This window comes from Struthio camelus, chromosome 3, assembly GCF_040807025.1.
Source record: "Struthio camelus isolate bStrCam1 chromosome 3, bStrCam1.hap1, whole genome shotgun sequence".
Taxonomy (NCBI): domain Eukaryota; kingdom Metazoa; phylum Chordata; class Aves; order Struthioniformes; family Struthionidae; genus Struthio; species Struthio camelus.
This window is the reverse complement of record NC_090944.1, coordinates 28,256,770-28,270,522: the sequence shown is the minus strand read 5'-3', so window position 1 is coordinate 28,270,522 and position 13,753 is coordinate 28,256,770. Positions and strand designations below refer to the sequence as shown.

The following is a 13,753-nucleotide window of genomic DNA, read 5'->3' as shown; positions in this document are numbered from 1 at the left end:
TAGGTTAGGAAAGAATCCTGCTTAACACACAATTCCTCAGTTAGTTTCTTTGAAATACTCTTATTCTTGATCATAGGTATCTTCCTCTCTTTTTATGCTTTTCTTCCGTATTCACACCATCATTATTGGTATGCATTGATATCACTGTGGCATATTAATTTTCTGTATCATATCTATATTGCATTACTCTATTTACTTACTGTGTTACACGATTAAGTTGTTCTGTAAAAGTCTTTTCAGTTACTGTGAAAGCCTGATCTCTGTAGGTGAATTTCTTAACTCTCCTCATTTCCCATCTAATATCTTGGGGTCAACAGGAGAAGGAAGCCGAGATAACTTGAAGTTATCTCATTTTGTACTGATTTAATATTGTGTCACGGCCACATAAACTGCCCATGCTGCAATAGTGAAATCCCTCAGCGTGAGACTCACCGCTCGGTCTCCACTACTCTCCAGTAACTGCTCTCTTAGGTAAGAGTAAGAAGTACTTGAGTGGGGTATGAGTAGAAAGGATGAGAAACTCCCTTCAAGAAGACAAAACCTGCCTCAGTCCCAGCATTTTAGCTACAAGTGCAAAGGAACCGTTAGCTCATAATCAGGACAATTAAAAAAACAATTCCTACTATATTATAAATACCTCATTTTACATGTCTCCATATGGAGAAAGATATGCGTGCAAGAATAAACATAAATATTTTAAAGTGAAACTAGTATGCAAAGTACTGCTTTAAAAATGAGCTGGACCGTACATCTTCCATGACGTTTCCTAAGCGAGGCTCGCTGTAGTTTCCATACAGCTGAACGAGAACAGTTGTGTAATACATGCAGAAATCCTGCCTTACACACAGACGTGTGCTTCAGGAAGAAAAAAATATAGAAATCCACACATACACACCTCAAAACGGTGAATAACTTTGAAGTCGGTCATTATTTCTGCTATCATCATCTGCATATTTTTTCCCCCTCCTGTGCCAATGTCCATTGTCACTGCTGGCAAGAAACTGGAAGAGTTAAAGGAAAGCAGACCTACGGCAGATAAAAGGGTCAGTTTGCTGAGACAAAAGATGATATCACGTCGAGACAAATTACAGAGGTGCTGTGTCTCAACGCGTTGCAGCAGGCGCTGCCGTACAGCAGCCGCACCAGCGGGGCCGCGCGGCACTGACGCCAGCTGCATGCAAAGCAGGACCCGCAGCCCGCCGCTGCGAGGCGGGTCACACGCAGCAGCTGGGCCGCCTGCAGGCCACCCCGCGCACGCACACACGCCCGCCACCCGCGGAGCCGCCGTCGGCAGGGACGGGGCGCCCGAAGCCACGGGGCCGAGACCCTGCGCAGCTGGTCAGCCCCCAGATATAATTTGCTTTTTCAGACCAGGTAGGAGAAAATGAAGGTGCTTTCAGGCACGCAGATTCTCCATTGAGTCTCACAAAATTGTTAATCAGCTGGGCAACTTGAGAGATGAAGGATAATTAGCACCTGTGAAACAGCAAAAACTGTTAGCAGGTGTGCTGCTAGCCCTGATGGGGAGAGAAAACCAGATAGTTAGCCATCCTGGAAGAGCAAGGTGTCAGCAGCTGGCTGGAGCGGAATGGTCAATGACAAAGAAAAATATATATATATCTTTGCATATCGCAGTAAATTGTCATCGTCTTCCCTCTATAGCTGGTGTTTGGTGTCTCCCTTCCTTTAGAGAAAACCAAGTTTCAACAACAAATGGTTATACAGCTCGATGTGAATTGCTAGGGCTGGGAGGGGATTGTATGAGCTCTACAAGGCTTGTCTGAAAAAGGGATATCAGCTCTTCCAAAGGCAGAGCTCGAACAAGAGAATAAGGCTTACCCCTACGCTGCCATTGCTTTTGCCCCAAGACACAAAGGGGTCTGCTTCTGGATCCAGGCTTAAGTAGGTCCCGTTTCCCTCTCCCGTGCCAAGCTGCATGCCAGTGGCACAACCTCCTGAAAAGGGACCAGATTTTTTACAAGTTAGTTCAGAGAGTATCTACGATTTTATCAGCTGTTTTTACCAAAGCCGACTGAATTGCCTTTGGCACTTAAATTGCTAGGGTTAAACTAGTGAGTTACTATATAGGATCGTGGCACAAAATTGCAGGAATACCAGACTCCCAGCCACATTTCACGTGGCTCTGACCGACAGGGAAGATATGGAGCAAAGATCCTCACCCAGATGGTACCAGCATATGTTCAGTAGCACTTAACTAGCTTTTCCTTTTTCAAAATGATTGGAGACTGAAAGTTTGGTGAAGGCTTTGGGCCCTCAGTAAATCAATTCTTTCAAATATGTTTCACCAGGATTGGAGAGGTTTTTTTCCTTTAGCTGAGGACACCTGAGCCATCAGGAATTATCCATATGTCCAAATGGAAAATGGAAGTTCAAAAGACGGAGAGAAATTGCTGGTTTGGCATAAGAGGCCTAAGAAGAAATAAGTGTTCAAGTGTGTGGTCGTATAAGAGCTTTTAAGGAGGGGAGGAAAGGACATGTAAATATGCCCTGTCCTTCATCTCTATGGCCCTGACTCATGGATTGTCTTCTCCCAAAGCCATAGAAAAAGAAAAAATGCTTGATCCCCCAAAAGGAAGGTGTGTTAATTGCTAACATAAGCTGGATATTTTGAGGAGTGGAGAACTAACAGTCCTTGGGAAACTACATTGTCCTTTCAGGTGTTGTAACTATTTTGGCAGGTAAAGGGTCTAATCTGCAAAGAAAAAGTTGATTTCATGTTCTGACTGTCTTGAAAAATATATTCATTTCTAGAGCTCTACATGCTATCCACTCCGGAGTTTACAACGGAAAATTCAGAAGCAATGAAGTCAGTCTATCAAAATTACTGATACATCCATGGTGATCAGAATACTTTGAAAACAAATGTGTAGAGCAACAAATGCATGTTTTCCAAGTATTTTTCTGTCTATTTTTCTGTTCTTTTGTCTTATTCTATCGATCTTGAAAGCATCATAATCAATATCTATTATTTAAAAACATTCTGTATGAGGAGAATGACTTCCAATTATTTTAGAAGACTTGTTTGCCAATAGGGAGTCCTCTGGCACTGGATTGCCACTGTCAGTAATACACTTCAGTATATACCAAGGATGAAGGAGAACAAAAATGCAACTATATGTGGGAAATAGCAAGGTAACAATTTTCAGGGGCCAGGGTAGAATATTAAATCTCATTCCAATTCTTTGAATCCTAGGGTGGAATTATTAACATCCTGGGGGCTTTTAAGCCATCTGGCTAAATGATCAACATGAAACAGGAGATACTATATGCAGTATATAGATCTGTGGAGTGAAATCTCTCTGTTCTCTGACAGATCTTCAACAGCATAATTGTTTCTTCCTTTAAAAATGGTTTCAGGCTTACGCAGTCACCCTGAATTCTGCAGAACCTGAGAGTGTTTTTCATACCATGTGGGGTAGCATGACACCTCTGCCTTTGGCCTTGGGTAACCAGGACAAGAGACAAAGGGAGGAAAAGACTACGGGCATAGCCTCAAAACAGAGATTAAGGCATTATGCCAAATAGTGCTGCAGTACCTGGAAGTTAAACACTTAGCTCCAGGACTGTACCTCACCATCCAAGTTATGAAACCATATTTCCAGTCCAGCAAAGAGAGTTAGGTGTTCAGAAACGCACAGCACAAGGAGACAGGATTTCCTGAGCTGTCCAGAAAAAAAAGGTCAAAAAGAGGGATTATATCCAGCTGGCCCATGAGAGCTTGGCACCGAGAACCTCTAAAGTGCCTCTGTTTTTTGGTGGCTAATTCATTGTCTTCAGAAAGCCACAAGTGTCTTACAAAACCCTCCATTGTGCTAGTTGGAGCAGTTTGCTCTCCATCAAAAAATGTCAGTAAGTCATTAACTAAAGCAGCCTGATTTTGTAGCCCAGCCATTAGAGAACTTAGAAAGAAAGGCTAGTGGAAGGTTCCCTGAAGTTTCATAAAAATATGCATAAACAGTCACTCAGCTGAAAAAAGAAGATATCCTGACAGCATAAACCAAAGGCAATCAGGCACTTTCTTTCTGTCTTTATAGGTCAGTTCTTTTTCCATTCTCAGTTAAGGGTATCTACAGGAAGTGGCAGAGATTTTCTATATCCCTTGTAGAGTTTGGTCCGAGGTGGAATATTCACTTACAAGGTAGTAAATGAGGATTTGTACACCATAATCCATTAAGGTGGTAATTAAACCTATTTTTTCCATTTTCAAGCCAAATGCATTCATTCAAAGCTATTATATAAAAGGTAGAGGATGGTACCATCACTGTTTCCAAAGAAAACAGCAAGCCAATGGTCCCTCCTGGATGCTCACATCCAAAAACTGATTTCAGACCTAGAATCTACAGATAGACACCTGTCAGGAAGCAGACTGAGATGCCCCTCTTTTTTCCATTCCTTTCTTGGCCTGTCCAAGGTGCCTCTCATTCAGCTGAAGTCTTTCTTTGCCTGTTGTATACCCCCTCCTAAATAACTGAGCCATCTCAGTTATGGGGGAGCTGGGCACTTAATTCAGTATGCTGGGTGCCCAAAAGTTATCATCTGTGAGGACTTTCAGTGTCATTATCCGTCTCCCTGCTTCTGCATTGTCTGTGAAGCCTTCACAAAACAAAGAATCACAGAATCACAGAATCGTTTAGGTTGGAAGGGACCTCTGGAGATCATCTAGTCCAACCTCCCTGCTCAAGCAGGGGCCTCTAGAGCATATTGCCCAGGATCACATCCAGGCGGGTTTTGAATATCTCCAGGGAAGGAGACTCCACTACCTCTCTGGGCAACCTGTTCCAATGCTCTGTCACCCTCACAGTGAAGAAGTTTTTTCTCAGGTTCAGATGGAACTTCCTGTGGTTCAGTTTCTGCCCATTGCCTCTTGTCCTGTTGCTGGGCACCACGGGGAAGAGGCTGGCCTCATCCTCTTGACACTCCCCCTTCAGATACTTGTACACGTTGATGAGATCCCCTCTCAGTCTTCTCTTCTCCAGGCTCAACAGGCCCAGCTCTTGCAGTCTTTCTCCATAGGAGAGGTGCTCCAGCCCTCTAATCATCTTTGGAGCCCTAAAGAAGTCCTCTAAATTTAAATACATGGGAGACAGAGATGTAATGTTATCCCATCATTTAAAATTATGCAAAATTATATTCTTGTAACATAAAATACACCACTGTTCAAGTTCAGTTGCATTACTGAAATATCAATCAAAGGGGTAAAGATCAAGGCCAAAAGATTATAACTTCTATATGTTATAAAGTTATCACCAACTTCCTTTAGTCCCAGAAAAGGTTTTACTCGTCTTATGATATATTTTTACATGGCACAAGCAGGTACACCGTTTTAAAAAGTCCTGCTTGTGAATGTATCCTTTCAAAGAAAAAAAAAAATACAAAACACAGCCTTGCAGACAAACAGAAATAAAGGGCACTCTCAGATTAATCTTCCAGTATAGTAAAAAGCCATGATTCAGTGCCTTGAATGCCTTTTATATGGATGGACATAGTGAACATAATTTCTCCCAGCATAATTATACTCCTTATGTACAGCAAATGACTTCAATATATAGATTTGTTTAAAGTTTTATTTAATAGATTAGATTGGCAATGTCAAAAAGATATTCTTACTTCTAACATTTAGTTCTCTATTGCAGAAAGGTGTAATTTCCTTGATAAGTCTGTTAAATCCCCAAAGAGGTGTGAATAAATAATTTATGTAAACCAAGAAATCCCATTTTTAACCTGGAAAGTTTTCACATCACAAAAACTTTTTCTTTCACATCGCAAGAGTTTTACGTTTCTATAATATTGCAAAAGCAGATACCATTTTTTTCTACTACTGAGGCCAGTAAGCCTTTCCGAATCAGAAATCATTCTGGACATCATTTAATAGTCAGGTTTGCAAAACAAATTCCACCTTAACAATAGAGTAGCTTCTCTGGTTCTGCAGAGATACTTGTTTATTATTTGGTTGAATAATTTTGGCAGCTAGAGATTGTCATCACAGTTGTGTGGGACTCGAAATCCGGGATAGGTTAACCTCCATTTCCTTTAAGTCCTTTGTTCTTTAAAATATAGTTTGAATTTTCATGTACAGCTGTTTGCATCTATGCAACTTGAAATGATCCTAACTAATACTTCAAGATACAGGAGAACATGAAAAATAAATGTAAAGACCCTCTATTGGATAATTATGTGATAAGTGATTTTTTTTTGTCTCTCATATTTGTGTCAGGGGTAAGTTTTCTCTTTATTTGTATTTAAGTGTACCTCATCTTTTATTCATCTTGTGTTCAGTCGTCTTGTGTTCTGAAGCCAAGTGTAGATGAGTTCCACAGGTAGTTGCAAAATTGTGTCCTTTTTTGTTCATTTTTCATTTTATATCTGCAAATTTAGTTGATAGACATCCTTGTTAGCCTTGTTGTTATGCAAGAAAGGTTAAACAGCAGTACCCAATTTACTTTATATCAGAGTTAACATCCCATTGAGATTAATAGGGACAATTTATATCCTTTTGGAAGTATTTTATCTCAATCTCTATGGATTTGTTCAAGCAACACAACATTCTATTTACATTAGTAACTGAAATAATGAGAAATTCAGATTTAAGTGACAGTTAAGATTTTGCATGTTAATAGTCTTTTCTTTTCTTCTGTAGTAGGATGGAGATATTTGTCAGACAAGTAAGAAAAAAAATGTAGGGAGGTTCTTACAGGTAATCACAGCATTACAGACATATGCTCACACTTAAGACACAGCTACATTTTGATGTAAGCCTGTGTATCAAAATTCTTAGCTCAAATAAAGGGAAAAACAGCAGATTTCAAGTCTTCTGAAACAAGCTAATACTCCAAGGTTGCCTTCTTTTATTTTTATAGAATCTATAGTTAAAAAAAAAGGAGGGTGTAAGTGGCAAAAAATGATTCTCAGTAGAAGCATCTTGATTTCATGTATTCTCGCCAAGGACCTGACCCATTCTGTTACCAAGGTTTTCCTATTAATTATTTAGTCAATATCTTTCTGAAAGAATGAAATTGTTTAACCAAAGCTTATTAATGGAGGTTTCCTTATCAACACTGTCACTTAAAATGATCAGATGCCAAAATGAAAATTATACATTAAAAACCTACCATTCATGAGACAAAGTGGTTGTTTTGCAATGGAGAATTAATGTCTTTGCACTTGATAAAAGTAATGTGTTTGTTTATGATGGGAGAAGTGTAAGGATTTATTATATCATTAGCTACTCATTTCCTTGCTTTTCAGTGCTTAGCTTTTGTAAATGGTGTGATAGGTAAGCAGCTTGCCGCTTAGCAACTTCATGTGCTTTCACATGAGTTTTTGTTGTTTGTTTTAATAATTTATATCAACATTTGAAAAGTAGAAATGCAAAACCTAGCAAAACCTGAAAGCACTTTCTGTCTTTTAGCAGGTAAATAAACTGATTTTGGTAATAAAGGAGGATATTCTTGCTATACTGAATTCAAGGGCAAAGTTCACACTGATTTCAACAAAACTACAATTTCACCCATAGCATCCTGTAAAGGTGTGCTCTGTTGCAGCTATTTGTGCATATATTTGTGCTGAGTCCTTCTCAGCACTTTCTCTACTTTTATACTTCTTGTAGTGCCATAATTGCCTCCACTGGCAACTCCAGGTTTCACCCTCCCATCGTTCCTTCTTTATGTTCCTTTAGGCTCAACAGCTGCCACCCTTCCCGACCTGGTCTCACTCAGCCTCTGATCCTCATCACCCTTCCAGTCGCTAGCAATCATCATTCCTAGTCTACCCTCTGTTTCCACAACTTCAGGTGCATCTGGCCCACCTACGGGAGCAGGAGAGAAACAGTCATACCCTGCAATAACTTGACAGTGTTTTTGCCCTTAGCTGCAGCCCCATGCTGTGGCCCTGCTCTCACTGCAGTCAGGAAACTCAAAATACAGGGCAGTATGGCAAGGAAGTTGCTTACTTATGGTCACACAACCAAAACGATACTCATGAGACAAGGGTGAACAGATTGCATATTAATCTATGTTCTTGACTTGGAAGCACAAGAAAAAAATTTATTAAGATGTTTAAATCCATACTTCACTCAAAACGGCTTAGATCGATGTCAAGGATACAGGCCCTTATAAGGCAAGATAGGTGAAAGCCCACCCAAATGTTGGCTTGTGATTATCAAGATTAAGTAAAGCCTGAGCTTCCTGAACAACCTGCTCCAAACTCTTAAATCTGCTGCTGCTGCCCTTACAGCTAGGGTGTGAGTAATCACGTTCACCACCTTTCAAGGAAAGTCTGCAGGAGTAGCAATTGCTCAGCCAGGTGTATCAGGTGAAACCCATCAATTTTTCATTCAACGGCATGAGTGTGAGAGCTGGAGGCAGCTGGAGAGTGAGGGTGGAGACAATATGAACAGGAAGTGGGAAGGAAGAGAGGATAGAGACCCCAAACTTCAGTTCTTCCTTCTTAGCTCCTGTAGTAAAACTCGTCTGTTCCCTACCCTGCAGTTTCCCAGCCTCCTCCTTTATTCCCTTCCTAAAGCCCCACCAGCCTCTACTCTGTTCTGCCAACACCACGTGAGGAATTATGCTGACTTGGGAGGGGAGAATTAAGTTTTACTCATAATGCTAAGACTGGTGGAACCTACTCACTGGTGTAATCAAGGGCAGGATTTAGCCCTCTGCCATTATCATTCAGAATCAGAAAAATATAAATATCATCAGCCCTGCTACAACAGCTGCTTGCAGCCTTTATGCCCTCTATACTTATTGTTTGAAAAATTAGAGGGAAAACTCAGAACGTATTGCTGCTGGGAACAATCCTAGAGCCTAGTGCAATGATAAACTCCCAAAGGCAGGCTTCTTCGGCCTCTCTGTAAAGTTTAAGCAGAGGATATTAGGCATCACACGTTCTAAACTTGCTGGATACGGCTTTTGCTCCAAGCATTCAAACTCATGCTACTTTTCCTTCTATTGACTTTTTGCCTTTTTTGGGGGTTGGGGGGGGGGGGGGGGCGAGGAGAGGAAAAACTGACTTTTGCAAAAATGGATAATAATACCCTTTTTCTCCCTCCTGTTACTTAGATTCTGAGATTCCCAAGACAACCTTGTTCTTATACCTGCTCTTGATGTCTCTAGTTCACTGTTGGCACCCACTGGTAATTTGATTGAATTAAGCTTATGACGAACCTCTTCCATTTGTTGTTCTTCTATTACTTGGTTCATTGACTTTTTTTCCTCTTAAATGTGAAAAAGAGCCCCTAAAAGATTCTTCCTATTTCACTTAAACATACTGTTAAACTTTTCTTTTGCTTGTAAATCACCAGAGATACAAACAGAGCATAAGCTAATATTCAGCCACCAGTTTTCGCTTGAATCTCTCAGGTTCTCTGTCAAATCTTGTCATGATGTTCAGAAATTTTTGGCCAGACACAGACAGATGGGTGTATATACAATGCAATTGCCTTGCTTCTTCCCTCCAAGCTAGTCCAGCTCAGTTTAAATATTAGGTCTTTGCTAATCCCAGCTTATCTTGACTGAAAGGGGGAAGCTACTTCACAAGTAGTTTCTCCAGCAAATTTGAGGAAGTTCTTTCCAAAAGAATGGCAGTTATATGTGCTTGAGAATAAGCTAAAGGGTAATAGCTTCTTTAAAGCAGCATAGCTGCATGTGGAAAAAGATATGTGCCCACAGCCAAATATTAAAATATATAAAGGAACACTCATTCCATCAAAAGGGATAAATATAGACTATTCCAATAAATTTGATATTACCTTTTCCATAAAACTGGCAAATTATATTCTGCATGTGTGTGTTTGAAAGTAAAGTGATTAGGCAAAAAATTTGACCCATGTAGTTATAATAGGATAACCATTTGGCTGGGAGTCAATCAAATAGCTTGATTTCTCTAGCCAGTTTGTAAAGTCAGATAACAAAGTTTCCAGCCTTTTGAAGGAGTTTGCCTTTTGCTTAATTATAATAATCATCTATTTATTTTCTTATCCGGGGCAAGCACCCAAACTCTGATCTAGTTTTCAAATACTGAGTTACAATAGCAAATAAAGGTATGGTTTTGCTCTGGCAGAATTTTAAGGGATGCAGAATATTAAGTAAATAAGGTGCCAATTCTGCCATGTAGCATAATAGCTTTATCATTGAAAGAAATGAATCTATTTGTTAAAAGAAATAATAGTCCAAGTGCACATGTGGCAGATTCTGATTCAACATGACAAAAATGAAACATGAGTTAATATTTCAAGATATATTTTACAAAGATTTGGAAGAATTTTCCATCAGAAAAACCACACGATAACTAGAGAAATATGCCAAAAGGCAAAGCTTTGGCATTACTGTAGAACTGGATTAATGAATAGTGAAATAATATACATAGGCTTTAATCAAGGAGATGGACTAAAATCAGGCTCTGAAAAGTTGTGTACGAACATCTAAATTACTCACAAAAATTCTGGCTGTGCATGTACCTACAGCCAAATATCAAAGCATATGGAAGGTATCTGAAAATGACTAGCATACCCTGAGCTGCTGATTGCAATCAAATTCTGTATAACCTTTTAAAAGTAAATGCTTATCAAAATTCAGTTCATGTTTTGGCACTATCTAATGTTTCTGTCTTTTTAGATGAATATAACCTGAAGGCAGTCACTCTGTACCAAGAAGAGGATCCAGACTGAGGTGCAGGTGATTGTACTGGTAATATACTCACTTATTGCCATTTCTGTGTCAAGATCGCACTCTGTGTGCTGCCTGCCTTCCTGCTGTTGGCTTCCCTAAACCTCATCAAGGATGTTCCCAGTTCCCTCAAGATCCTCTTCTTCCATGGACTCACTCTTTTGCTCAGCTTTGAGATTGGCTCCTGATCTTTCCTTATTCTGTTTGAGCCAGAATCTGGCAGCTTCTGTCACTGCCTGCTATATCCTAATTAAAACTGACTCTATTGATCCAGCTCAATCCTTCAAGTTCCTTCTAATCAAACGCCTGGAAGCCCAAGCCAGTCTTAATTGCAACCTGCTATCCTGCAATCATTCCTATGAAGGAGAGAGCCTACGGACAGTGGAGACCTGCATCTCTGGAATGGTTATTTGTTGCCTGAAAAAAAATCTGATTTTTTTTAATGGTGAAATGGTAGCTTTTTATGATCACCTCATTCTCTTTCCCGCATGAGCTTCCTATGCAAATCTGTTGGACCTGAATACCTCTGGCTATTTAAATGTACACTGTCAAGTAATAGAGATAAGATTATATGTTTTAAATGGAATCATATTTTTAAATTAATTGAACCATTTCCCTGTCAAATTAGAAAAGAGTCGGGAGTGGACTAGATGGGCCAGCTGGCTTGTATATTCACAACCAAGAAAACGGATCGTGTAAAACTTACTAATACATGAAGGTAGGCTCTGAATATGCTTATAGCCACCTATGTCAATGTTAGCATCACAGCTACAAACTGTGAACTTAGGATGCTGCCAGCACTAACTACATGTTGGTTTCTCAGTGCCTTCTCCACTGAGTTACTGCTTTTAAGATTTGCACCTTCAAGAGGCGAGAGCCTTGTGTTTATCCTTTATGCAGAACATTGCTTGCACGTGTCTGCATGTCTACTGTGTGTCTATGTAAGTAGCAGGTGGATTTGGTTCCTAACAGTTTTTGATTCAATACTGCTCTTGCAAAGTTACCTGCCCCTCTTCAAACACAGATAAACGTGAATTTTTGCAGATGTCCAACAAGTCTCTCAAATTATCATGTTTTCTAATCCGTTGCCACCCTGATTCTAAAGCTGGTTATCACAGAAACACTCCCAGAGGCAAGTAGTTCCAACTTGTCCCCTTCTGCAGCACATCCCTGAAATTGCATCAGCCTGAAATAACCTGGCTGCTGATGATCCTGGGCCAGCGAAGACACATGGAGGTAGGAGGGCATTGCCTGGAGCTGCTCTGCTTCTCCACATGTCCTGCTGACTGCTGCTCTTCTGCTTGCCCTTCCAGGTCTTCCTGTGTGCACTGCCTAAGCAAGCTGAGTGAAATGGTCTGGGCTAAAAAATAAAAATAAATCACACTATGAAAAAAGAATGTTTTTCTCACCGATGTCAGTTATCCCAGACCACCCAGACAAACAAGCTGATAGAAAGAACAGGACAGCCAATTCCTGGAGTGAAATAACAGCAGCAGCTGGGTTGGTCTTCTGTAGGCGATGCTGTAGGCACATATTGACAAAGCATCAAGGACATGATGGAAGAGCTCCTGTCATCATGACATGAGCACCAGAGGTGCAGTTACTTCTCATACAGATGTAACTGACTCCATTTAATCTGACTGGCCTTGATAACAGTAAAAATGCAATCATATGGGAGGCTGCTTCTTCCTCTCCCTTCCCTCTGCCAGTCTGTAAGTAGGTCCGACATGGCTCCTACAGTGTACCTTGCACACTTGCTGCAACTTCACAACCAGCAGCATCCAAACTGTCTAGCATGTACCTATGCACGATACAGCCATTCCTCAGATTGACCCAGTGAGGACCTTATTTTTACTTTGTCTCTGGAGAGCTGTTCATGCCTCCCCACAAGATGGAGGGAAATGTGACATTCTGCACTGAGCCCTGAGCTTCACAGCTCTCATGCCAGCTACAGCTATAGTCTGAATGACTGAATTCAATCACTAATGGCCCATTTACTTTAAGGAGCTCATTGTGCAATTCAGAAACATATCTTGCCTTCACAGGGGTGATTTTGCCGGTGAATATATCTGTAGCTCTTTTTCTGTTGGTGTGCAGTAGGGAAAAAATCATTTCTAGTGCTAAGACCCAGTAAGTTTATATAGCCCACTTCTTAAATATTAAATAATATTTAGCCATATTACCACAAATTTAAAATATTTGCAACTTTTGTCTCAACATTTTCTCATTAATGATATTAGAATAGAGAAAGACCATGACCTTTCAACTATTTGCTGCTTTCTAGATTGCTGCATGTAAGAATTTTGCAGCTTTCCAGTACATCTCTCTTCCTTCTTTTCACTTGCATATGTGGTTCATTTACATATTTTCATCCCATTTCTAGATTAAAAGCTTCCTGTACCAAGCAATATCCCTTATCGTAATTTTGCACAGCACCTCGCACTCTAGAAGGGAGTCCTGGGAGGTCTCTGTATGCTTGAACAGTTTACATTGCTAGTCTGGGTTAACCCTGCTGATTTGCAATGAACTGGGAACCACTCACAGTATTCACTATCTTTTCCCACATTTAGAGGCAGCAACACATAGCAGACGGCAACAACATTTCAGCCAGCACGACCACTATTTTTTGACCAAGGCCTAAAGTGTCCCTCTGCTTTCTGTGCTTTTGAAAATTTCTAGCTTAAATTCTACTCAAGATTGCTAGACGAAAACTTTCAAATGTGATCCATCAGCAAGGCCAGGTGTAAAGATATGACCTGAGAAGGAACAGGGGGAAAAAAGGAGAAAAAACAACCCAGTAACAATGAGGGGAGGAGGAGAAAAACAGCTCAGTAACTGTGGTTAAGGCGTTCCTGTGGGAAGATGCGAATGCTGCGTTCTTCTGCATTTTTGCATTGAAGAATTGTTTGTTAAACTACATTAGAAGTACATTATATAAAAAGGGACTGAAATGCAGCGTGACCCTTTGTGCCTCCCAAGTGAGCTCATGCCCACAAGGTGACAGAGTCCTGCTCGTTCTTCTCCGGTTTCTTCTGCAGTGGTGGCCCCGTGCAGCCCCAAGGGGA

At 40.5% G+C, this 13,753-nt stretch overlaps 1 long non-coding RNA gene across 1 annotated transcript; it reads right to left on the bottom strand.

Moving 5' to 3' along the window:
• Positions 1 to 4,950: 4,950 nt before the first annotated feature.
• LOC138066552 (uncharacterized) lies at positions 4,951 to 12,037 on the bottom strand. The gene is made up of 3 exons (XR_011139866.1): positions 11,885 to 12,037; positions 6,271 to 6,384; positions 4,951 to 5,083 (listed from the first exon to the last, which is right to left on the bottom strand). It is a non-coding gene; the product is annotated as an uncharacterized lncRNA (long non-coding RNA).
• Positions 12,038 to 13,753: the final 1,716 nt, after the last annotated feature.